Genomic DNA, 25,873 nt, shown 5'->3' on the forward strand with positions numbered 1-25,873 from the left:
CAGGAGACTGTGAGTGTTCAGAGAGTTCTGCAGACATTAATCACATCTACAGACACCGAGGGAGACTTCCTAATGTTAAGGAGTGTGTGCCATCCCCAAGGTCAGCAAAGGTCATCCAGAAAGTCAGTGTTAAAGGAAGAGGCAACCATGCTGCCTGGAGGAGGAAGCCACAAAATGGCCCCAGTGTCAGCCTGGGCACAGATGGAATCGTTGGTGTTCACCTTTCCAAGGAGAATGAGAGGTGGGCATCTTCACTCAGCCTCTAGGGGCCTCCGTATTCTCAGAGAACTGAGAGGCGGAACGAAGACTCTTGGGAGAGGACGCTCTTGCCAAATACCAAGTGTCATGCTTGTTATTTATGAAGCTGCGTTTTCAGGTTCTAATATGTTTTCTCTTATTTCCTGTAGGGCTGGTCCTCCCTCCTGCTGGCCGCTACATAAAATGGGTCGAATCTGACTGGATGTCTCAGGGTCCCACCAGAGAGGGTGCTGAGCTGTCATCATGAAGACATGGGGAGTCAACTTTCCTCATGGGCTGGGGAAGGTGTGAGGAGGCTCTGCTGTGGGCTCAGTGACCCAATAGACTCATGAGACCGGAGGTCTTGGGGACCGGTTGGCAAAGCATCGGTGATTCCTTCTTCCCAGTTAGCTCTGTGGGAACAAGTGACTTAACCCAGAGGACCCAGGGGCTCCCAGTTGGCAATGACCTCTAGACTGTTAAAGGGGAGCCTAGTAAGACTAGTAGATAATTAACTAGTTTGCAGAGATGCTCCGCAAAGCATTTCCAGGGTATCCCACCACTAACGGTGTTACTCAGCGCCTTTAGATTATAGACTCAGATAATGAGATCAAAGGGACAGGAAGTCACAACTCCGGATACTGCTTTTCAAACAAGTCAGGGTAGAATTGAGTCTTGATCTTCAGAAATGCTTTCTGTATTGTTTCTGCCTTGACAGGTAGAGAAAATTGAATTATAGATGACCAGTATGAGGGTAGAGTCTACCCTGCATACCCAAGCTTGGAAAATTATGTATGACGAATATCTATTTAGAATTGTGCTGGTTATTCTCTCTCAGAAAGCTGAAGTGCAACACTGCTGCAACATTAATCATGAAACAAAGCAATTTCAGATGAATTCAATTCTGCAGCCGGAGTTTGGCTGGGTGAACCAGAAGCTAGAAATATGAAGGGGTAGCCTATGGTTTTTCTAATACGTACCTTAAGCCTAACTTCCTTGAATTTTTTGATAGCGACTATCTGCACAGCCCTCAGTCTGCTTCCAGTACATTCTCCAGACCTCCCTCTTTCTCTCTGTATAGGTTTAGAGTGGCCTTGTCAGGAGGGTCCCAGCCTTGAAGACTCTACCTTAGAGGAACCTACTGCCTACCTGACTCCCCACAAAGGCGAGTTCTTGGGGAGAAAGAGAGGAGAACGTGCTTCTTCCTGCCAGTCTGGGAGGCAGGGGCAGACCCAGCCGTGCCAAATCTTGCTTGGAACCCTGCTGGCCCTCATTATGGGCTTCCTGTCCAGGATGTGGGAGGAGACACAAAGCCACCTGAACTCAACGACATTTGGTCATCTCTTTCTTTCAGCATCTGAATATCCAACAGTCAGTAACATCAGTGTGACCCTTTCCCCAAACTCCCAACATAGGCCAGTCTTACCCAGTTCTCATGGCCTGGAGCTGTCCCCTCTCTACTGTTCCTGGAGTTCCAGGGTGACTTCCTGGGGGATGAAGACAACATAAGATGCAGGGCAATGAAGGGAGAGAACCTGCTCTCTGCTCATCCTCATCCCCAGCATGCTGGGCACAATTGAGGTGGGGCCTCCTCTACTCCTCTGCTTGCTCACGTGGGGCAGCCATGCTATTCTGCAGCGGGGGATCAGAGCTGAACAAGACCTGGCTGGCTGAGGACAGGGGGCATCCCCTCTCAGCCTGAAGTTGATTTCCAGAGCTTGTAGGTAACTGATCTCAGCCAGCCTTGATCTAGCAGAAGGTACTGGTCACAAACTTCACTTGCATTGGACAAACAGCTTGCCTCAATTTTTTTTTGGGGGGGAACCAGAATCATCTCTGAGCAGAGGGCCTTCTGGTGGCTTATTTAGAACATAATCCCTTTCTGCTGGCTCAGTCAGACCTGCTCAGCTTCCCCTAAAACCCCGAGAGAGTTTGTGGTCAAAGTTCTTTCTCATTAAGAATGCAAGCAGAGCCTTGGGGCTGTTGGAAGAGTTTCCAGGCTGAATCCTTTTGCAATTAGTATATTAGTTCTAATAAAGGAAGGAACTGTGTGTCATGGGTGAAGATAGATGAGCATCGTCTGTGGGCCAACACATGGTGCAGGAACAGATTCATGGGGCTGGCAGAATCAACTCCATCAAGGAAGAAAAATTAGGCCAAGAATAAGACCAACTGTTCTTCCTCTCATTTGGGGCCATGGAAAAGAATCCCCCAGAGTGGGGAGATGGGAAAATAATCACACAGTTGCTCCATGGTGGTGCCTCTGCATGCCACTTACACATGGACTCAGATGCTCATGTTCATGTAATGTGACTCTCCATCCCCGGCATTTGTGGGCACAGGGGCCAGAGGCCCAAAGGGGAGAGGTGACCCCTGAGGCCACAAAAACAAATGCTGACTTGGAGGGACAGGAGGTCCCGGCATGTGGGTCAGGCTGAAACTTCAATCCAGCAAGCACTGGCTGTCCCCATAAGCCACATACCTGTTTTCTCCTCTATGCATTTTCAAATGCCGAGTGTCTCATGTGAATGGAGTCATACACTGAGTGGCCTTTTATGTCTGGCTTCCTCACTCAATATTAAATATCTCAACAGCATAATATTTTCAACTTCATTTATGTTGTTGTATAGTGTGTTGAGCATTATCTACACTTGGGCTCACAAAGCAAATACAACTACTGGCAGATATTCATGTCCCTCCCTCCCCCGTCCACTTTCCCCTGACAGAGGTTTGACAGTTTTTTAAGGCAAATGATTTAATAGTCAGTCATTTGCATGCACAAGTTCCCATTTTTTCTTTCCTATGATCTGGCCCAGGTTTTCACACTTTCAATTGCATGACAGTTAGTGTACAGGGCTGTATACGAAAAGCTGAGTCTACTGCACTTCTGGGCTATATAAGGGGTGCCAAGGGTACTCTGGGCACCAATTAGTCTCCTGACCGGAGGTCATACTCTGCCCAAGCACCTCTGCCTGGGGTTGGAGTGATGCTACTTAGCATCGTGTGCAGACACAGGGAATGTGGACTCCCCTCCATTCATGGTCAGGGGCCTTCCCTGAGCTGAGGTCTGTAGCCCCCTCCTGATCCTCTGTTGACTAATGATGATAAGACACAGCTGATTCTTCCTGAATTTGTGCCCCAGTGGGTCTCTGCAATTTCGGGGCTTTTCTTTAGCTTAAAAGACTTAGATATTTCATGTTTTCAATTGCCCTAAGATCAATGAGGCCTTGGGAAATGGATTTGTACTAAGTACACTCATAAGAGATTGATTCACAAATCTCTTGGGAATGTGGTTCATTTACCGTTGGGTTTTGTATCAATAAGTATAGGCATGACTGTGCTGCCATGACAGCTCCAAAAGGCAGGGCCAGAGAGCAACAAAGCTGCTGCTGGTGCAAAGGCCACTACAGGCCTCAGAACTCTTCAGGGCAGCTGTCCTCCCTGTGGTAGTTTGGGGCTGACGATACGGCTAGGATTGATGAGGCAGGAAAAGAACACACTGCAAGGTCTCCTGTCTGCTACTTAAATGCCTTCTCCATGTGCCACCTCCAGTCACATGGCTTGGCCAAAGCAAGTCATGCAACCACATCTGGTCTCCAAGGAGCAGAGAACAATTCCTTGAGCATCCTGAGTGAAAAGAACTAGAAATATTGGAGAAGTGCACTGATTCCTGCAAGGGATGCCTCTTCCTAACCGCTGGAATCCCTATGTCTGTGTTTCCTCCAGACAGTAAAGCCCATAAGAAATGAAGTTACCAGGAAGAGGTCAGTGGGCATAAACCACAAAACAGAGGCTGGATATGCCCTTGTTTTTTACAAGAAGAGCTAATAAATTCGTGCCTACCTCACATGTTATGTCCCAGGATGTGTCGTGTTGACTGTTACGATGAGTCTGATAGGCCTTCTTTGCTCTTCTACTGATTCAGTTTAGAGGTCAGATTACTTATGGCCATGAGAAAGAGGGCTTCCTGTATCCATTTACTTTTGTGCACTGTTCTGTAAGCATATTACTACGTGGCAAACATTTTGTAGTACATTCACTTATTACTTTGTCTTTTTATTGCATAGATGGATAAGTAGATGATGGGTAGATAGATGATGGATAGATAGATGATGGATAGATAGTTAGCTATATTTTGTGTGTTTGTGTATGTATATAGAAGAGTATGTGTGTGTATGTGTCTATATTTATAGCTACTTCCAATTTCACATCAAATTCAGTGAGGTTTCTTATAATTATTCTGGGAGATTTTGGAAGCACACTGGTTTCCTTGATTATATTTGAGAAATATTCATATTACTAGGAAAACAATTCTCTTACCTCCAAATTATGAAGAGGGCTTCATGACAGCTATTCATGAACTAATTACAATTCCTACAAGATCTCATGTCCCCTAGTAAAAAAAAAAAAAAAGATTGTATTTATCTCAGGATCTTCTGTGACTCAGTTTGGGATCTGCCTCTAACTGCAGGAGGTAGTCTTTTTAATTTATTTATCTAGTTTAATATTAAATATCTCAACAGATGGCACTCATGAAACTTTCTTTATTGATAATTTTATGGTTGGATAAAGAGAATCTTTTCTTCCCTTTTAGTTACTTAAATTACCATATATTTTCTATAATTGTATTCAATTAATCTGTTTTATGCCTAATTGTACCACAATAGGTTACTCATCCTCACTTTGATATTTAAACATTAAAAAAAAATTGATGTTTGTTGACTCTCCTGAGGTCTTCCCTTTGCCACATATTAACACAATTAAGGGAAAATTAAAATGCATTCACTCACTGAGAAAAATGCAAGCAATTCCAAATGCCCATCTTTTCTTTGAGCAGATTGATACCATATATAAGCTTCCTATATGTGAATGACCCTTTACAGTCTGTTCTCTGGCTGGTCTTCATTGGGCATCCTACAGTTGGCTAACGTTCAACTCTTGGTAGCTGATGTGAGCCTTCACCCTGAAATTTTAGGTCTTCAAACTCAATAGATTTCCTTGACAAATTGTTCATCTTTTTTTCCAGAGCGATAATTATAATGAAACAACATTTTATTGTTTCCTCTGCATGCCATGGGTGGGTTTCAGTGGGATGAGGGGAGGCCCTCTCTCCCCACTTGGATTCTTTCTCTTCACCTTGTGATGATTTCTTTTGACCATGGTTGATGATGGTTGCTTTCACAGTACTCCTTGATGTCATCACCTTTTACCAGAGCCAGCTTATGGTGTGGATTTTAAAGCCAACCTGCTGTCAATTGATGGTGAATCCTCTTGGCAGCTACATTAATAGCTTCTTGACCAGCAGCCCATATCTACTGGCTTTGCCATCCAAGAGCAAACAGGTGCCATAGTAATCATGGCTGGTCCCTGTGATGGATGTTAGCTGTTGCCCTCTGTGCCTTTTGTAGGGTCCTTAAACTTCAATATTCCATGTCTACTTTAAAAAACAACACAAAAGCTTTTCACTGCCTACACATGTCATGTGTCGATCTGTCAGCCTCACCTCTATCAGTCTAGAGGAAATCTCTGATGAGCTGCCTCTTAGGCCACTTTGCTCCTAAGCTTCCTCAAAGACAATGCCCACACCTCCTTGGGGAGCAAGAGCTAGGTCTTAGTCAATCTTATGAGCCCTATAGCAGAGTCCTGCACGTAGTAGGTGGCTTAAGAAATATTTGGTGAAAAACCCAACTTCTAGGATAAGCCATATGAAACGCCAATACACAACTATTTTTTTCAACCTACAAAACCAACAATTTCATAGGGCTCAACTTAATTTATAGATGCAGTAGTTTCCATCTCATTTAAATTACAATAGATATTATTCTTACCAGCTTTCAAAATAGTTTCAAGATAAAATATGATTACCAAAAATTTTAGACTTGGTCTCGGTGGAGTCACAGCCATTTCATCCTGTTCTTGAATAATCTATGCTTCATATCATTTTAAGGCATGAGAAAGAGTGCACCATATGTATTTTAACAAACTGTGTGATATCTTTCTATGCAATACGTGATGCTTGGATTGTTCTAAAATCTAAAATAGCTCAAAGAATCACTCAGACATTTTATCAAAATTACAGTCTAAAATCATGCAGGATCTTCTCTTAGTTCTTACTAACACGGCCTTGTATTTAGCAAATACTAAAACTCATTTCAATTGGCAGACTCGTTAACACCATGATCTGGGAAGAACTGATGAAAGTTACAACACAAAACAGAGCTGGGTAAAATTAAAGCAGCAAACAAATACACACAGACAATTCTGGGAATTCCCAGGCACGGATGGCACTCCAAGCTTTGCCTGAGAAGAATTCAGAGGACCTTAAAAACAAAATCACTCTGTTTATCTGTGAATTTAGTGAGCTAGGGCCTCCACCATCAAGGGAATTGAGAGGTCATCTGCTTCTCCTCCTTGGGGGCTGAATCTCCTCTCCCCACCCACTCTCCTCTCTACTCTTCCCAGAAGGGTGATGAGACTAGGAAGGGAGGCTGAATGGAAGACGAGTTGTGGAGCAGTGCATTTGGGAGTTGTAGTCCCCAGAAGTGCATAATAGTAACAATGATTGCCAGTATCAATGGGGTGCTGACTATACATTGGGCATCGAATTGAATGCTTAGCATAAATTACTCAGAAAATTCAAACAAATCTCCCCATTTCAGTAGTGATTCCTTCTAATTAATTTTATTGCTTTACTTTTGTGAATTATCTGGATCTTCCCCTCCCACACCCTTAACTCCAAACAATTCCTATGCATCTTTCTGGATAAATCTAGTAGTCGTCCTTGAAAATTACAGTTTGGGTGCCTGGGTGGCTCAGTCGATTGAGTGTCTGACTTCTGCTCAGGTCATGATCCTCAGATCCTGGGATCCAGCCCTAGGTAAGACTCCCCACCCAGTGGGGAGTCTGCTTCTCTTTCTGCCCCTCCCCTCCTCTCCTACTCTTTCTCAAATAAATAACAAAAATCTTTTTTAAAAAAAGAAAATTAACTTTCAATGATATATCAATCTACAAAAATCTGTGCTGTTGCTTTCTGAAAGAGCTCTTTCCATTTTGGAATGATTCAAGGGCTGAGCACTCCAGCATATGTTCAGATGAAAATGTACCTGCGGACATTTATAACTGCTCCAAGGGATATTCACATTAATCATGAGGTATATTAAGAATTTTTTAAAAGAAAAACTCTTTTATCATCTTGCATACTTAGCTTTTAACCCAATTCTGCAAGTTCAGGTCTGCAAAGCTATAATTACCTATGGAATTCAAGTAAAATATTTCTTAAAATATTCCTTTTTTTAAAAAAAGAAGACTTTATTTTGTTTTTGTAAAAATCATATACAATTAGGGTAAAGAATCCAAGTCAAGTAGAAAGAGAAAAGTTAAAGAGAACAATCAGCCACATTTCTGCCCTTGAGAGATAATGATTCTTGATTTAAGGAGAATATACGCCCCAACGAAAGATTCTTAATAATTGAAGACATATCAAGCAAAAAGAATTTCCAAAACACACTTCACATGAATTATATTTAGAGTCTGCCTTTTGATTAGAACTGCCTACAGAGTGTGATTTGAAGCCCCTTTGCAAAAACATAATTCTTCTGGACTGTCAGAGTGTATAGAGTCCCTCCTTCATCCCCTTCCCAGAGATTTCTCTCCAGCTTCCAAGATTCTGCTGACCTTGGGCAAGTCATTCCACTCTCATCCTCTGGCTCCCCAGCTTCAAAATGAGGGGTTGGGCCAACTTGTTGCTAAAGGTCTCTCCACACCTCATTTTTTATGGGATTTTGTCCTTGTTAAAATGGAACATCTCTTAAGCAATGCTTGGGTGTGAGAATGGAAGCAGAGTGCCCAGGAGAATGAACAGAATAAACCAAGGTCCTGGATTATACAATGGAGGAAACTCAGATATTTGGGGTGAAGATGAAAGGAGAGAGAGAGAGACCAAATTTAAGAAATTTCATTTCTTCCACATCTAGTCATCTAGGATTGACTAAAATTTTATTGTCTGTGTCTTTGATTGCCAATACATTAAAAAACAATTATATGGGCATTGAGAGACTGAATTTTTTTTTTTGAAGCACATTAGTGATGGGTCTTTAAATTATACCAGGGCTGCTTGCATTTCTAGTCTTGATTGTTTTCAGATCATTAACCAATCGACAGAGAGGTGAGGGTTTGGACAAACTTCTAATGCAAGTGCCAGGGAAGAAAAGACCAGTCCCAAAGTGAGAGTGAGTGCAAAGCTTCACTGAGCAGAAGATGAAAGTCAAGGTACACATGTGACTCTGCTTATGAGAATTTGATGAGCCCACACATTGCCCTTTCAGGTTGGCTTTGGGAGGTGAGATGCATGTGGAGGGATCCCCACAGCTGCACAGTAGAGAGTGTGCAGTGAAGTGATAGATTGCAGCAACAAGACCCTCCCACCAAGTGAAAAGGTTTAGACCTCAGTCAGTGGTTGCCTGTTTTTGCTGTTGGTGTCCCCCACTGACACATAACTCTGGCGGGCAGGGACGTGCTCTGTTTGTTCCCTGCTGTGTCCCTGAGCCTGGGACAGAGCCTAGTTCAGTAAACATCTGTGCATGATGCTCCCTCATTTAGCCTGAAAAGATGGGCTTCCAGCTGAGGAGAGATGATTCCCAAAGTAATCAGGACAGAAAATTCTTTCACATTCTTAGTCCACGCCCCAAGATGGTAGTGAAGAAAGAACTCCCAAAGCCCAACTGAGTGGGATGTCCTGACCTCAGTGGGTGGGGGTCTGACCAAATGCACTCGATTGATGAAAGTAAAGATGAGGGTTCCAGTCACCTGCTCCTGGGTAAAAACCCACTCCCAAACTTAGTGGCATACGACAACCACCTTTCCATTACATTCAGAGGTTCTATGAGTCTGGAACTCAGGCAGGAAGGGCTCTTCTCTGCTCCATGGGGTCTGGGGCCTCCACTGTGATGAGGTGAAGGGCAGAGAGGCTGGGGTCTTCAGAGGATCCATCACTCATGAGTCTGGGCCTCGAGCTGAGACCACTGGAGTCTGGGCTTGGCTGGATCTCTTGAGCAGAGCAGCTGCATGTGGCTTCTCTGGGTGGCCTTGGCTTCTCATGGTTTGATGGTGGCACTTCATAAGAGCAAATTTCCCCAGAGAATGGGTGGAGGGTGCCTCAGCTTTCTGACCCAATTTCAGAAGTTATACAGTGTCACTCTCACCATTGTCACAGATTGTCCACATGCAAGGCAATTGTCACAGATTGCCCACATGCAAGGGCAATAACCCCACCCCTTGAGGAAAAGGAGGTCAAAGACCTTGTGTCTACATTGGAAAACTTCCTCTATGTCTGAGCTCTTTCCATCAGATGTCTACAGGAGACAGGGTGCATCTGATTATGGACCAAAGGCTGCTGTTTGCCATAGCACATGGTCATCTTTTCCCCAGCTGTGAACTGAATGACTGCTATGTGCCAGGCATGGCTGTGCGTATGGACTACAGCGTGGAACAACATGGACCAAAATACGAGTCCATAAGCAGCCTGCACTTCAGCGGGGCGAGATGGATGGTAAACATGCAAATAGGCAAAATACACTGTATCAGCTGGTCACCACTTTGTGGAGAGAAATAAACCATGGAAGGGGTTGGGGAGTGCGGGGCTTGCAGGGAGGGACTAAAGTGGGGAGAGGGGCTCAGCGAAGAGGTGACATTTAGGGAGGTGAGAAAGGGTGATGGATAAAAGGTGGCCCCTGATTCTCTGGCACTCCTCTCTTTGAGATGTGGGGCCCATGTGTGACCCGCACAACACAAAGAAAGGGACTTGGCACTAGTTCTCTGGTTAAGATCTTAAGAAATAGGCAGCTTCCGTTTCTTATTCTTGGGGTCCAAGTCACCATGTCTAAAGCCCCAAGAATCCTGCCGGTGAGACCACCTGGCCAGGTGAGACCCAGCCTGCCAGGGGCCCTGCCATGATGTTCCTGGGACTCTCAGCTCAGCACACCCCCCAGCACAATGCCATCTGTGCCCTGAGATGATGTATCTGGGGAGACTTTTTAGTTGAAATGATTCAGGAAACTTATTGCTTGATGTATACACAATGACCATCCCCCCATGTCCTCAACACCGCTGATGGGTCCCACACACTCAGTTAGTTAGCAGAATGACTCAGTGAAGTAGGCTGTAATCTCCATCTTACAGATAAGAAAACTGAGTCTGCCCAGAGGAAACTTACTCATTCAACTGGGTGAATTCAAACCCAGTTCTTTCTGACCCCAAATCCCATGTTCTCTCCCCTGTCCTATTCTGAAATGATGGAGACCCACATCTTCCCCCCCCCTCCTTTGGTGACATGTCTGAGGATCACCTGGTGCTCTCTGGGGCCCTGGAAATGTCTCTTACAAACAGTTGGGGCTGTGTAGTGAAAAAGAGCTCTTGATGGTGCCTGTTTCTAGGTATTATCCAGGTGTTTCCTTGAGAGACTGAATTATACTCATTTGTGCTCTAGACTTTAGAAAACTCTCAAAAAAAAAAAAAAAACTCTCTGGAGCCAGGAAAGCACACCACCCTCTGGTTTCAGTAAACTGTACTCACATTGGTGAGGAAGAGGCCCCAGTCCTATCCTGTCTATCCCACAGAATGCTGTCAGCACCCACTTGAACAAACAGATGTGGGCAGCCAACCAACTGATGGAACAACTGGATCCTAATGAATAATCTAGAGTGTGTTTTGTAAGTCCCACACATACGTGTTAAGGTTTCTTTTACATATTGTATCTTATGCACACAGAGAGTTGCTCTGTCAGTATAGTGATTCGTTAGTGATACAATTCCAGACCCGATGACAAGCCTTAGGTGAGTTGTATTTAGGCAATGGGAGCTCAAATCACTCTGGATGAAGGACTCCAGTATTCAAAATGATGAGCCTCAATTCAGGCTTTCCATACCACCCACTATAGGCAGGACCAAGTTCATAGTTGCGTGATGAGTCGGCCCAGTAGGTGTGAAGAGTTTCTGTTGGTCTACAAGGCAGGGTGAGTCATAAAGATTCCAGGGTCATAATTAGGCAAAGGGAGAAATGAGATAACTGATGAGGTTATCATCCTAGAGTGCACAAAGAAAGAAGGGGTGTGTGTGTGTGTGTGTGTGTGTGTGTGGTATGTGTGTAGTGTACGTGTTGTGGGTGTGTATCATCGGTATTGTATGTCTATTGTGTTGTGCATGTGTGTGTTGTGTGTGTGTTTCGTATGTACTGTGTCTGTGTTGTACAGGTTGTGTGTAGGTGTATGTGAGCTCTGTATGGGTTATATGTATGCATGTGTTGTGTATGGTGTGGGCAGCTGTGCATGCACACGTGTGTGTGTAGTGCCAAGAGGGAATAGAAGCAGATTTAGCAAACCAGGCTCAAGGTCAGGAAGACAGGTTGATCCAGAGAGGGGGGATGCGATATGGGTCTGGCCAGGGGGTCCCACAGCGGCCCAGGAGGCAGCTCACAGTAACAGCAGATCCCCCAGAGGACCGGCCACACCTGGTCAGGTGAGGGCTAGGACAGCCACGCTCATGGGATGACTGAGAAGTGGACAGTTATTTCGAGGTCAACAATGTCTGTTGATCCGAAATTGAAGCTGGCCGGAAGGAAACAGAGGGCCAGGGGAGGAGACACGAGTCTGAGTTTCTCTGCCTCTGTCCCAGTGAGGACTGGAGTAAAACACAAGTATGCACCACGTCCTGTATCTTATCTAATCTTCAGACCTGATCAATAATTTCCCCCACGAAGCCCACTATGCCTTGCAGGCCTGACATCTGCATTTATTTCCGGTAACTATTTATGTTTGCATCTGTTCCTCCCTAGCTGCTGCTTCCTTTTCCCTGATGTCTCGAGCTCTTTGTCGAATGACAATCACACACGTGGAAGGAACGCCTGACTTTGCACCCTCATTTAGCTCTATCATGAAGTCTGCTTGTAGCCATATTTATGCATCCCAAGGTTCTTATGAACACCGGGTTTCATTTGGATGAGAGGAAGAAACGTTCCCGTCTTCCACATAAATAATGCAAGTGCCAATGGCTCAGGGCTGCTGCGTGGGCCATTTCCTTTCCTCTTTCATTTAGAACTCCTAGCTTCTGCTCACAATGCTCATGTAAGTGGAAGTCCACCTCAGGAACCCCAGACTCTTAGGAAGGAAGAGGAGAGGACTGAAGGAGACAAGAGTGCAATACAAGGTCCAGAATTAAAGCATGGGGCGGGGGGGGGGGGGGGGGGCAAAGGCTGCCCATCATACAGGGCCCCCACCTCCACCCAGGAATGAGACCAGCCGTGGGCCAGATTCAGGTCATCAGTGAGGGATACACTAACATTCCACATGGACCTTCTTATGACCTTGGCTATGTCCTTGGCCACGTCCATGGGAGTTTTTCTGTGGAGATGGCTTTAAATGGCAAAGGAGCCTAGGGTCCTTGAAGACCTAGTAGGGCTTTGATGACTCGAGGGAAAGACTGTCCAAGAATAGCCTTGAGCAAAACTTCCAGCTTCTGAAACCCTGAGCAGAGGGCCATCAAGTGAGGTCCCTGCCTAGTGGTGTAGGCCTGCCTGTAGGCATTGGCCTGATGGTGAACCCTGGCTCTGCCACTCAGGAGGGCTGTGGCCTTGGGCAAGTCATGTGGCCTTTCTGAGCCTTTGCCTTCACATCTGTCAAGTGGGCTGATACCAGTTAGCTCTGAGGCTGATATTGGGATACCAGAGACACTGAGCTGTGAAGGCATCCAAGATGTTGATGGAACAGGGTCCGCACCCAACAGGATGGGGTTCCCTTCTTCCTTTGAGGACATTGCCAGTTTCCAAGGGATGATTATGGTGCACAGTTTGGACCTATAATGGGGAAGAATGTGAAGTCTCCTTTGAGATTTATATCATCTTTTTATTCCTCAAACTTCACACATTTTGCTCCTGTGACTATCTTGTGGGCCTCTGAACCAGAACCAATAAATCAGAAGCTAAGAAAAGTCTGGGAGGGAGACTTGTTGCTGGCTTGGCCCTGATGGACACATGCTGGTGACTCAGAGACCCACAGAGGTCACAGGCGGGAGGGAGGGGCTCTGCATCCCTCCCCAGGGTCCCTCTGTGGATCCACGAATCCCCATTGTCCTCATTGTCCCTCCAGCCCCTGGGTCTGTGGTGCCAGCCTTTCCTTCTCTGCAGGGGTACCATCCCCAGGACCCTCTGCGTGTGTGGCACCCTCAGGCTGTTGGTGCACTGGCTGTCCCTGCCTTGCGTCAGGTCACTGATTCCTGACACCTCTTGAGCAACAATCTTCCCATTTGCCTGCCTGCTTCCCACAGGCCAACCCACCAAGATGACTTCCCTGACACCTCTGCCTCAAATCCTCCAGGGACAAGGCTGATGCCTGCAGCACAACTGCGGCCACTCCCGGCAGAAGACATCTGAGCTCCCAGATGACCACCCCAGCGCTTCCTACACGTTCCCAACAGTGATCCCACACAGGCAGCAGTGCCCACTGGGCTTTGCCCCAGGATCCCGACTCTCTCTGAAATTTCCTCTGCTTGGATTTCTAGTTGCCCCTACCTTCCAGGAAAGCTCTTACATCACCCCAAGATGCAGCATAAATGTCACTTTCTCTGAAAAGCTATTCTATAATCTTCAAGGCAGAGTTAATCTTCACCCTGTCAGGTTTCTGCAGCCACCGCCGTGGCTAGGATAAATGTTTACTGGACACTTTCTATGTGTTCTAGTCCCCAGACCCCAGGATGCAAAGGAGGATAAGAAAGTCTCCATCCACCAAGATCTTTCCAACGAGGGGAGAGATGCCAAGCTAACAGCCAAATAAAATACAGTGCGATCAGAGTGAGAAAACTGAGTGATGTCACCATGAAAGTCACACTTCGGGCAGGCCAGGCAGGGCTGCAGCCACTTCACAAACATAAGTTCATGGAATCATCATTACAACAGAAAGAGACAGAGGCTACCAACATTTCCCATTTAATAGATGAGAACACTGAGGCACAGAGAGGCCAAGCGACTTGCCCACTGCCACACAGCAAGTATTTGATACAGTCAGAATCTGTGTTCTTAGCACAGTCGTCCTGGTCCTGGGAAGTGTCACACAGCCACACTCCATGGGTCAGGAAGGAACTGTCACTGGCCATTGTCACTTGAGACCCAGCTGCGCGGCCACACTCCCATGGGGAAATCACATGCCTCCCTAAACCCCGATGAAGACTTGCACACTCAGAGTCACATGCGAGGTCACAGAGAGCAGAGTAGGAACGAAATCATGCAGGAAGCCCTGCTGAGGTCTCTACCCTGGGGGCCCCGAGAAGTCTCCCTGTCTAGGATAGTTCAAGGAAGATCTAAAATGGGGTTAATGCTACCTGGATGCAGATCTAGAGATAAGAACATGCACATTTCAGGCAGCCTGCAAGTAATTTGACACCCGAGAGGTAGAGCCCAGTGAGGTTGGTGAGCGCATGGGTTGGGACATGGAGGGGGGCAGCAAGAAGTGGCAGGAGAAGGAAACAGATCACAAGGGACCTTAGCTCAGTCCGAGGGTTTGTCCTGAGGGTAAGGGGGAGGTGATGCAAAACTTAGAGAGTGGAAGGTGACCCTTGGGTGGCCAACAATGCTGAGGTCGGCTTGTCAGCTTTAGCAAATAAGAATCCAGGACACCCAGTGAGATTTGAATTTTATAGAAATTTTATAGAAATTTGAATTTTATAGAAATCATTCTTATAAGTATGGTCTCTGTGATATTTGGGATATTCTGATACTAAAAAAAAGTAGTTGTAGTCTATCCATGCAACCAAATATGCAACGAATAATGTTTTAGTATCAGAATGTTGCAAATATCACATGGGACCTCCAGTTCCTAAAAAAAAATATTCACTGTGGTTTATAGAAAATTCAAATGTAACTGAGTATTCTGTGTTTTCCGGGCAACGCTGATGGGAGGAGTGTGGGTTTGGGAAGGAGAACCCGCAGTGTGAGTTCGAGGTCATGCTGAGGCTGAGATGCCTGTGGGTCATCCATCCACGCGGAAATGAGGTGTGGCCTGTCAGATGTGCTGGGGCCTGGGCTCAGCCTGAGTGGAGGTAAAACAATGTGGAATTCATCAGAGTATAGAGAGTGAAGGAAGCCGCTGGTGTAGATGCGTGTAATGCATGGTGGAAAAGCCAATACTTAGAGGCAACCATGACTACTCTTGGCTGACGAGCCACTCCAGCAAACACGGAGTCTCGGAGGTATTACAGCTCTGTTAGGGCTCCTCTTAATAGTGAGACAGTGCAGTAAAGGTGAAGGTCATTGGAATTTGAGGAGTCTAGTGTACTAAAGGACATCTACATGGACACTGTGGCCCATCCGTCTCTACGACTTGTCATTTATAGCATATTTAACAGGGAGCTTGTTGGTGCTTCCACCAATTCAGCAAAGTATTTATTTCAGCTTCATAAATGTTGAAATTAATTCATAGAGAGATTTAGTAACCCATTTCATTATAAGAAAGCCAACGAGTGACAGAGTCGGAGGGACAAACTCAGCCTTCGGATGCATGCATTCCTCCCCTTATAGACCCTTCTGTGGAATACCACAATTCTCAAATACCACAGTATTTGGGGAAAGTAAAATATCTGGAGCAATGATAGGCATTCACTTTGGCCCCAAACGCCATCCCGAATGACTCTTAAAAACGGCTGAGTTGTCATCTTGTTATAACACACAGTCTTACTCAAACAAGGACCAAAGGAACACTGCCTCCTGCACCACATCCATACCATCCATTGGCTATCTCCCTCCAAATGCAGAGCTCCGTATGTCTGTTGTGATGCTGTGACCAGCATCGATCCTAAAGTTGGATCAATAATTGAATTCCCAGTGCCACAGGCTGTTTCAGCAGTAACTTAGAAACAGACTGTGCCATATTAGAGAAATCCTCATCTGCATAAGAACAGCCTGGTCCTGAAGGCTGTTGAGGAGCAACACACATGACTCAAAGATAATTCTCAGCCTTGGAGAGCTAACAGACTCCTTCATCTTCCCTGTGGTTGCAGTGGATGTTAAGTCGTAAATTTTTTCTAACCAGTAGTTTTCTGAGGAAAATATTTCTGAGCAACCATACACTGAAATACTGGTGCTCCTTTAAAGGCAAGGAAAGCATGTAACTTTTCATATTCTGTAGCTGGAGGAGACTCCATTCAACATCGTTCGTCTCCCAGATACAGGCAGACCCAAAGCTTATTCCCATCTGGTTATCTAGCCTACGGTGCTATTGGCCATTGCATTTCCCATGCTATCACAAATATCTTAGGGCAAGGGCAAAAATGATTTTATATACGTACATACAGGTATGCACCCACAGGACAGATTGGATGGGTCGAGGAAACACGTTCGACTTAGCCCTGGTACGCTTTTAGATTGTGTTGTTTTATTATCCAGTAATGTGGATTTCCTGTGTGTCTCCAGATGGCATCTGGTTTACCAATAAGAGTTTGAGCTTTTGGGGGACACCTGAGTGGCTCAGTCAATTAAGCATCCAACTCTTGGTTCTGGCTCAGGTGATGATCTTTGGGTCCAGGGATCAAGCCCAGAGTCAGACTCGGTGCTCAGTGGGGAGTCTGCGCTCACTCTCTCACTGCTCCTCCCCCTATGCTCTCTCTCTCAAATAAATAAATCAAATCTTTACCAAAAAAAGTTTGAGCTTTCAAAGGAAAGAATCAGGACCTGAAGAAGCTGGAGATTTTTACTTCTAAGAAAAGATGAGATGTGTACATGTCTTGTGCTAGAGGGGTAGGGAATGAAGGTCACAATCGTCTAAAGATTCTAGAAGACCTACCATAGACTTACTTTACATAGAGACAGGTTGTGAGTGAGGAAGGCAGGTTTTTTAAATACAGAAAAGAATGTTCTAGCAATTATTGTTATTAAAAATGGAACGGATGACTTCATGAAGCATAGTCTCTTGTTCCTAAAAGTGTTTGAGCTGAGACTAGATGTCGGTTTGGTCATCCACCTCTATGCAACAAACTATCCCACATCTCAGTGGTGCAAGCAGCCACTATTGCATTGATTCGCTCAGGGTTCTGAGCATTTGCTCCGGGCTTGATAAGGATAATTCATGGGACCTCATGTGGCAGGCTCAGTTCCACCCTGGAGATGGCCTCACTAAGGGATGGCAGGCTGGTGCTGATTGTCACCTAGAAGTTCCACTGGGACTGTTGACTGGAAGCCTCTTGCTGCTCTACGTGGCCTCCGTACGTGACTGGGCTGGCTTCTCACAGCATGGTGGTCACAGGGAGGCCGGACTTCTTCTGTTGCAGCAAGTTCCACATAAACCAGGGCAAGTCACTAGGCCCCACTGAGGTTTAGGGCAAGCATGGGATCACTTCCTCCACCTTCCACCCCCTGAAGCAGGTCATTGGGTCCGTGAAAATTTAAGGGGAGGGAACTGCATGAGGATGTGAATGCATCAAGTTTCCTGGAGGCCACCAAAGCCATGTTGCATCACAGTACCCAGCTAGCTATATTTTATTATGAAGATTTATTCTCTATGCTGGATGTTAAACTGGATGACCAGTGATTCCTCTTCAAATTCTGGAGTTCCCAGGTTCCATTTCTTTTTAACCTCCAGTTCCCTGGTATAATAACAGGCACACCATGAACATTAAAATGGGACTTACTGACTGATTGATTTCACACATCTTCCATTTTCCATCTTCTATTTTTTAGCCTTGGTCAATCATTTCACAGGAACATAGCTTCTGCCAGATGCAGTGCCTTCTCAAGCCAACAAATGATTACTCTTCATGCTGCAGATATCAACTTGGTCCCACGTAATTCATTTTGTAAATGCTGTTACCAGACAGAAGCACACATTACTCTAGTTTGCAAAATCTGTGCTAGGGTAGAAGGATTGGTGGGGAGTTATATGCTGTAACTTTCATATATATTGCCTTTGCTACTTGAATTGTTTTTTTTAAAGGTAAAGTTTCTGTTTGTTTTAAATATAATATGCACCCACTGTAGCGGATGTAGATGGAAAAGAGCCACACAAAAAAGAAAAACAATCACAATGACCCGAAGACAACTACTATTCCAGCTTTTTAGTATATATTTTAATATAAATTAACTATGGTTATATTAGCACATTTAGTTTCATAATGAATACGTTTCAGAACTTACTTTCTATGATACTAAAAAATCTTAGGAGATCAGATAATACATTTTATGTTAATAATATTCAATGGTATTATTAAAATCTTTGCAAATGTTTTTAATTACTTTATATAATTCTGCCATTAGTATAAATATTACTATGAGTAAAGGTTTTCTTTATTTAGAAATATGTTCTCAAAATACACTTCAAAGAGATATTTAATGTTAACTCATTTCATTCCACAAACATTTACTGAACACCTACTATGTGTCAGACACTTGCTGGGCTAACAAAATATACCTCCACATTGATTGTGTGCTTAATATTTGCTAGATACTGTGCTAAAGGCATCTGAATTTGTTTGCTACAAATGACCACAAATGACCACAAATTGGGTGGCTTAATCAACAGAAATGTATTCTCTCATAGCTCTGGAGCCTGGAAGTCTGAGATTAAGGTGTGGGCAGGGCCATACTCTAAGGTTCTAGGGAGGAATCCTTCCTTGCTTCTTCCAGCTTCTGATAGCTGTCAGCAATCCTTGGCACCTCTTGGCTTGCCCCTGTGTGACAATGACTCATAGCTGCATCACTCCAATGTCTGTCTCCGTCATCACATGGACCTTCTTCCCTCTGTGTATTTGTGTTCAAATTTTCCTCTTCTATGAGGACACTAGTCACTGGTCCACTGTAATCTGGTGTGACCTCAATCTTTACTTGATTACACCTGCAAAGACCCTATTTCCAAGTAAGATGACATTCACAGACTCCAGGTGGGCACAGGGTTTTGGAGGAAACTATTCAACCCAATACAGTGTTCCATGAATATAATCCTTTCTGGTCCTCGCAATTGCCCAGTTGTAAGGGCATTGATCATTCTGAGTCTTGGAGATATCAAGGAACTTTTCTAGGGTCGTTCAACAAGGAAAGCACAGAGCAGCTGTTCAAAGCCATGGAACAGGTATTCAAGACCCAACTTCAAGGCTCCTTGCTTGCAAACACCAATGATATTGCTGGAGGGGTGATGTGTATCAGAAGCCAGCAAGTTAGAAAGTACCAGAAGTAAAGGGCTTGTCCAGTCAAGAGGATGTGAATGCCCAGACCTGTGGATCACCAAGAACTCACACCTGATTTTTCCTTTCAGGAAAGGAGAAGGGAGCCTAGGGGTGGGGAAGGAGGAGAGCTGCCTTGATTGGGAGTCCCCTGGAGCCCCAGCTGGGAAGGCCAGGAATGACTCTGGTTTGTGCTTGGGGCCACTGCAGCTTCTGCCAGCCTCCAGCTGTGGAGCTGTAGGGGTTCTGGGGCAGCTGGGGTCATTGGATGGTTCTAAGAGGCACTGATGCTGACAGCAATGGAAGGGGAGCTCTCAGCCAGCAAGACATCCTTTCCTAATGAATTTTGCATTCCTCCTGATGAGGACACATGGATTGGCCTAAAAATAGCCCACATGGAGCTTCTATTAGCTTCATCCTTCCCACTATCACATCCTGAGTGAGCGCCTCTAAATTTGGAACTGACAAAAGGCTGCCGAAAGATTTCCTTTCAGAAAATAATGGGTTTAATGGGGCTTTTGACAAATGGCTGAGGTTTCATTTTCTCCTGCTCTTTAGTTTGAACTATTTTCAGTTTTTTTTTAAAAAGGGTTGCCATGTGCATCTTTGTTTCCAATAATTGGATCTGAATTGAAAGGGAAAGACTCTGGAATGAGTTTCCTGTGAAAATCAGATCTCAACCTTCTAAAATGAAATAGTAGTAGGAAGCTGTCTGGTTGCTAGAAGCCAATTGTGGAAAGATGGTCTTCCCACTGACTGCTGTCGAAAGGTGGGGAGATGGCTGGGAGGTGGGTGACAAGGGAGCTGAGGTTCCCGGGATTGGGGCTGCATGGGTCCTAGGCTCCCAACAGCTCTTGATGTCACTTCCCTGGCTGGAGGCTTGGGACCTTTCAGAGCTGGCTTCCTTGGCATCTGCTGTCCCTCACCTTAGAAACCCATTTGTGCCATATCCCCCTTGTTTTGTTCTATATTTAGCAAGAAAGGAGAAATCTCCCTACGAATCTCTCAGTTAAAATGGTGAATGGAAAAACTGCATCCTCCCCCGACTCCGTTCCCCATTTTAAATCAAGAAAGTAATCCAAAAGAGAAGAAAATACATTCACACTGGAAACCAGGAACGGTGCATTTCAAAAGCATGCCAGAAACTTCGTGGGATCTCTGCAAAATGTCATGCAATGGAAATCAGATGGAGGGCATGTGTGTCCCACGCCTTCTGGGAATGCCATAGCAGGGCTGCATCTATACCTTATGGCCATGCTGCGGAGACGAGAGGCAGAGGGGGACTTGAGGGGCAATGGAAAGCCACCCTCCCTCTTAGTGGGTGTCCTGGAGCTGACAGTCAGAGATGGCACTGGAGGGCCTCGTCACAAGGTCCCCATGTGGAGGTAGGGACCCCCTGACGCTGTGGGCACTATAACTTCCCACTGCTAACAAGAGGCTCCATAGCAGCTGGAAAAGTGACCAGCAACCCAGCCTCCTTCAGCAAAGAAGCTCTTCGGCCAGGAAAAAGCCAGGAGGAAGCCCCTTGTGGAGAACATGACCTCCGACCTATGAAAGTCAAAGACATGATCAGTCATGGCTTTCCTCTGTCCCTTATCTGGGCTTAGACCTCTCCAGCAGCATGCTGCATGGTCTCTGCATCACTTCTGGAAGTCTATTCCACTACCTGTGCCCCATCATCACTACACATGATGAGCAAACTGAGAAAAACAGCCAGATGCTTGGAAAGATCCTTCCCAAAGAGATCATTCTGGGGATGATGGGCAAACATCACCTCACCATGGCCCCAAATTCCTGGGGGTAGAATAAGGGACTGGCCACAAAGAGAGGCTTAGAGATTCTCCAGTCTGGGTTCCCAGTGGGCAGTGTGTCTGACCAGAGAAGGACATGTGAGCAGGGAAGAAGGTTTTCTGATAAACAGTACAACCCCGGAACAACAGGAAAAAAAGCCAGTGGAAGCAGAGAAGTCCAGAGCAGGTGCTCGGAGATCCTCAGAGGAAAAGTGTGCAGAGATTAATGAGAGGAGCGGAGCTAGCCAGATAAATAAATACACAAGAGACACGTAGAGATAAGTAAGTGACATGGAGGACAAATTCAGGAGATTAGAAATATCTGTCATCAGAATGGAAATAGCAACAAAAGACAGAGCCATGATAGAAGGTTTTCCTGTCACAGATGACACTGCATTCACTCATACTTTTTGAGTTTTTTTTCCCCCATAAATGTGGGTCTGGCTCTTCTTATATTCATGAGCTTCTCTATTTGAACTACCTCTCCTTTTTTACCTTGATGAGTTTTGTTCAAGACTGGCTACATTCAGGGTTTCCTGAAGTTGCCCATTTGCAAGAGTCTCCTGGAGAGGGAGTTACAAACACAGATTTCAGGGCCTCTCCTCCAAAGTCCTGGATTTAAATTTGGGGAAGAGGGTAGAAGGACCTGGAAATTTCACTTAGGATCACTTAAGTTTGAAAAACTGGTAGATGCCATGACCTTTTCAAACAATTCATTTTTGGATTAATTTAACACTTCTTCTTCTCCTTCTTCTTTTTTTTTTTTTGTAATTCATGGATTTTTGGTTTGAAGACTCATTATTTTTTCCCTCAGGGTTTTGCTTCTCCTACTCCTTTTCTAGGTCCTTAAGATAAATCCTTGGTCTATTGATAGTTTTCTCTATTTTGCTAAGTAATAGAAGCTTTTAAAACATTGACATTTCCTTTGGGGATAGCTTTGCCCAAATTCTATGGTATTTGATAAGCGGTATTTATGTTCTGAATGTAACTACACATTGATTCCTTTTATTAACTAAAGCCACGTTTACATTTTTTTCACTTGGTTTTTGTTTCACCTCTACTTTTTTTTTTTTTTTTTTTTTTTTAATTTAGTGCCAGTAAAGACCTGAAGTGCTCTAACCAACTAGAAAACATATGGTCAATCTTGACATGTAATCACAATTGTAAAGTGGTTAATGTGGGTGTGTAAATTTGGAGACTAAAGAGATATTGCTAAATAGAGAAAAATAGGATTAAGTGTTAGAATACATCGTTTTAGAATAGAGCAGTTTCTCAGCCTTGACACTAATAACAATTGGGACCAGATAATTCCTGGTGTGTGTGTGGGGGGGCTGCCTTGTGCATTGTAGGATGTTTATTGGGACCCCTGGACTCCACCCCCAAATGCCAGTATCAGCGTCCCCACCACTGTACATTGCTGGCCACCAAAATTATCATCTGGGGCATAAGATCACCCCAGCTGACAACCAGAGTTAGAGAAAGTGACTTCTATCTTTGCTCAAGGATGAGTCTGGTCACCTACAGGTCTCAAAAGCACCCTTCTTATCCCTTTCAAAATCCTTTCTCCAACAGAGGTTCACTCCCCTGGGCTTTGGAGAGCCGACGAGAGGAAGGAGCTCATTTTAAAGAGCGCACAGTAATGTGTTTTAATCAATGTATTGATTCTTTTTCTGTCCAGCAGAGCTCCCAGCCCCCTTGCTCTCCATCCTTGGCAACAGTTTCCTAAGGCAGTTACCAACCAATGCAGCAGAGCCACACCTGTCAGACAGTTACAAAGCAGGTCCTTCATACATGTTAAAAGCCCACTCCAAAATATTTATTTTACATCACTGGATGGGGGCCATTTGGATCTCTCTTTGTAGTCAGTTGAGGCTTGAGAAGTTAAATAAATAGCCCAAAGCTCTGTATGCACTTCAGAGGTGGTGAACTGGAAATAGGATTTCAGGGTGGCTTGAGCCCCATATGAGTGCTTGGATTTCTTAGTTAGGGTGGAGGCCAGTGAGCCCAGACTTATTTCTCATGAAATTGCCCATAAAGCTTGTAAAACGATCCTGCTCTGCAAAGTAAAACCAACCAACAAATTCAAAATCAACCAACAAATTGCCAATGTGGGGAATTTCTCCAAATATCAGTTTTCTTCCTGTCCTATTCTCTTCTGTTTTATTTCATTAAGTTTATATTTTGTGGTATGAAAAATAAGAAAACAGGAGAGTCGTAAGGCACCTGGGCAGCTCAGTCAGTTAACTGTCCCACTCTTGATTTCATCTCAGGTTGTGATCTCAGGGTCGTGAGATGGAGCCTTGCGTGGGGATTCAGCTTGAGATTCTTTCCCTCTGCCCCTACTCCCTCACATGAACGTGCTTTCTCTCTCTCTCTCAAATAAACAAATAAATCTTTAAAAAAAAAAAAAACAACAATAGGAGAGTCAGGAAACGTTCATGCCATTTGATCCACTAATGCTGTTGATGGCAATCCATCCTAATGAAACTCAAGTAAACCTATTTTGCAATAAAATATTTATGGTAGTGTTATGCATTCAACAAAACCTTTGGAAAAATACAAATGTTCAAGATAAGGCAAAGGGTTCCTAATTATGGTTCAGCCACCTAATGGATTATTATAAAAATATTTAGAAGTGTTATTATAAAGATATTTTACAAGCTTTTAAAGGATATATGTTAATCATGAAAATAAAGTACAAGGTACAAACATGAAAATATGGAACATTTGTAGTTATCCTTCTGTGACTGATCCCTTAAGTCATTTAACTGACTTTTATTGTGAATAATCTTTGCACATTAGCCCATTATCTGCCAGATAGGTTGCAGACATTTTATTCCTCTTTGTCATGTTTTTTAAACTTTGTTCACAATTTCTTTTCACATAAAAACTAATGTTTCTACAGGCACATTTTATTCTTTATTGAAAGGTCTTATGCTTTGAAAATGCTTCCCCACTTCAAAATCACATATATTCTCCAAAACTTTACCCTAGAGTTCTTATGTTTTTGTATTTCAATGCTTAAAATTTTTATAATCTGGAATTTATTTTGTAGTAAGAATTCAAACTCATTCAAGAATTGATGGAATCTTCTTTTCTTTTCCAACTGATTAATAAATTGTCTCAACTTTATTTATTAAGCCATTTCTCAAATCCCCAGTGACTTAAAATTATGCAGTTTTTGTTGACAGGGGAACATACTCATCATGACATCATATAAAATGAGTTGAATGAAACAAAATTGTAACAAATAGAATGTGCCCTGTATCTCAAGCAAACGTATTGATAAAAAAAAAAAAAAAAAAAAAAAGTGAAGGGTTTATACAATACCAGTTTTGGAAGACCATCTTTTACTTTAATATTTTTACATATTTTCTCAAATCCTTACAATGCTTTATGCTGTTTTATAATTGGGAAAAACATACATCATTTTAAACTACCATGCTCTTGCGGGAAGCGAGGCGAGGGGCCAATCAATTCAGCTTACTTTCCTCATAGAATTGTCTCCCTTGCCTTCACTGTATTATTCAAAGTTCTCTGAATGCTGGCAACATAACCAGTTAATTTTCTGCTATATTGTACTTCCATATCTCAAATTCATCACCCCATAAAGTTTCCACACAATGGGGATAAATGTGAGTGTTCTCAAGTGAAGAATTATAGTGCATCTTTAGTGAAAAAGTATAATCTTACGAATGCAATGGAGTTGTGTCCCGAGACGGAGTGAAGATTTGTAGTGACCAAACAACTCACTCTCCTGTTGTTTAATGGTTTTCTTCTTCTTTTTGCTTCTGGTTACAATAGATGATGGGAGTGTTTTTTTTTTTTTTTTTTTTTTTTTTTTTTTTTTAAGTGTGGGGGATGCAGTGTGGAGATGCCCCAGAGATAGGAGGAATCAGGGAACCTTGACTACCAGAGAGAGCCGAATCTGTGAGGAGATGAGGGAGGACCAGGGGTAGGCCAAGGTGGCCAGGTTGCCAGAGGATGGTTCTACCATCCCCCAAGATCCAGAGCATGTAGAAGAACGCTGATTATCCTCTCCATTCTTTCCTTTTCCATTCCGTGCCCATCTCTAAGGACTGCTCAGTTGGGCTCCCTCGCTTTGTGGCTTGTAGCTGGGCTTAGCCCTTGGGCAACCCCAGCAGAGACCAGAGAGTGGGAGGAGGGAGTGGTGAGGGCATTTATTCACTGGTTCCCCATCCTGCCAGCCTGTAGGCCCTTCCCTGCTGCTCTCTCTAGGGCTCCTTTGGTCCTGCAGAATGATGGTTGCCTGATGCTACCCATGCAAGGAGAGATGCATCACCCTCTCCCCACCCCTTTGTTTTTCTTCAACTGTGCTCACATCTTGAAATTGGCTCCTTTATTAAACTGTCTTCAGTTACTTGTTTTGAATGAGTCATCTGTTACCTACAGGTCTTTTGACTCATAGGAGATGACAGATGTGTTAGTTCTCTGTGGCTGCTGTAACAAATTACCACAAACTGAACGGCTTAAAGAACTCAAATCTGTTCTCTTGAAATTCTGAAGATCAGATGTCTAAAATAGGATGATGGGGCTGCAATCCCTTCTGGAGGCGCTAGAGGAAAATCTGTTTCTTAGTTTCGCCCAGCCTCTAGGGGCCTGGCATGTGAGTCTACCTCCCTCTAGCCTCTGCTTCTG

At 44.3% G+C, this 25,873-nt stretch overlaps 1 long non-coding RNA gene across 1 annotated transcript; it reads right to left on the reverse strand.

The window, feature by feature from the left end:
- Positions 1–1,166: 1,166 nt before the first annotated feature.
- LOC111092413 lies at positions 1,167–25,037 on the reverse strand. The gene is made up of 6 exons (XR_005378850.1): positions 24,908–25,037; positions 17,901–18,072; positions 4,558–4,630; positions 4,081–4,232; positions 1,664–1,724; positions 1,167–1,521 (listed from the first exon to the last, which is right to left on the reverse strand). It is a non-coding gene; the product is annotated as an uncharacterized LOC111092413 (long non-coding RNA).
- Positions 25,038–25,873: the final 836 nt, after the last annotated feature.

This window comes from Canis lupus, chromosome 25 (genome assembly GCF_011100685.1).
Source record: "Canis lupus familiaris isolate Mischka breed German Shepherd chromosome 25, alternate assembly UU_Cfam_GSD_1.0, whole genome shotgun sequence".
Taxonomy (NCBI): domain Eukaryota; kingdom Metazoa; phylum Chordata; class Mammalia; order Carnivora; family Canidae; genus Canis; species Canis lupus.